Source organism: Pteropus alecto, unplaced genomic scaffold (genome assembly GCF_000325575.1).
Source record: "Pteropus alecto unplaced genomic scaffold, ASM32557v1 scaffold103, whole genome shotgun sequence".
NCBI classification, from domain to species: Eukaryota; Metazoa; Chordata; class Mammalia; order Chiroptera; family Pteropodidae; genus Pteropus; species Pteropus alecto.
Genome location: NW_006436288.1, coordinates 13,588,350 through 13,589,360, shown reverse-complemented (window position 1 = coordinate 13,589,360; position 1,011 = coordinate 13,588,350). Strand labels below are relative to the sequence as shown.

Below are 1,011 nucleotides of genomic sequence, written 5' to 3'. Positions count from 1 at the left end.
AATGCCCGCCTTGCCAAATCTTCCAATTTCTCAAAGTAAGCCAGCTATTTACACATAAGCTCCCACCTTTAAACGTTGGTGACTAAAATAGCAAAACACCAGGCAGGCCAAAATGCCTGTCAGGCCACTTGTGTGCGAATTCAAGAAGACTTCAGTGAGTGTTAGTTACCCCCACGTTTATGTCCTGGGGAATCTCAGGGGTCGCTAACGGCCTGACAACTCATTTGGACTAATTCTGTTAGGAAGCACTAGAGCCCTTGAATCTCACATGCCTAAGGTGTAAAAACAACGGCAAGACAAATGTTAAGATTTTGGTTTTAAACACCATGTCATCTACACCAGCGCCTGCCCTTACCACCCCAGCACCAATCGGGTATGAATATGTGCTTCTGTAGTGGACACTTAGTATATGCATTAAATGATAAGAAGACAGATTCAAATGGGTAAGTTCCAAACGTGTTGGTGACCGTGTTATTTCCCTCTAAGGACAGGAGTCGATCTTAAAGGGACAGGCACAGCCAGCCTTTTGCGCCTTACCTGGCTTTGCTTACACCACCCTGGGAAGCTAAAGCACAGGGCACGTCTGTCACTTGCTTTGCTCGTCTTTTCGTGCATTCTTTACAACAAGTGGGTCCCGCTTCTAGAGCCTGAGGCTCGCCGCGGGCAGGACGGCGGCAGCGGGACCCCGGGCGGCAGGCCCCGCCTTCCTTCCCAGCAGCGCATTCTCTTCCCTTTCCTAGTCTTTCTTAAAGGGGCAAGAGGTGCGAAAGAAGGGAACGTCAGGTTCTGATTTCTAAAATATTCGTTATGGAACTGTTTATGACACTGTGCCAATCACATTTCTAGACACTAGGCATAGAGTGCTTTGCAAAATAGTGTATACGCCCTTTATGACGCTACGTCGAACTGCCATTAAACCATAACGTAAGCCCTTCTTTTCATAATAATTTTAGTAAATGTACAATCTAAATCGATTTGCAACCTAAGTCAGTCAAGTTCTGGACTCATATG

At 46.5% G+C, this 1,011-nt stretch overlaps 1 protein-coding gene across 2 annotated transcripts in view; it reads right to left on the bottom strand.

Moving 5' to 3' along the window:
* The window catches only part of ETFBKMT (electron transfer flavoprotein subunit beta lysine methyltransferase), a 6,169-nt gene extending 5,471 nt beyond the window's left edge, over nucleotides 1-698 (bottom strand). For both annotated transcript variants that reach the window (XM_006912721.3, XM_015590077.2), the window contains exon 1: nucleotides 538-698. The gene's annotated coding sequence lies outside the window, so the exon portion shown is untranslated. The remainder of the gene's footprint in view (nucleotides 1-537) is intronic.
* Nucleotides 699-1,011: the final 313 nt, after the last annotated feature.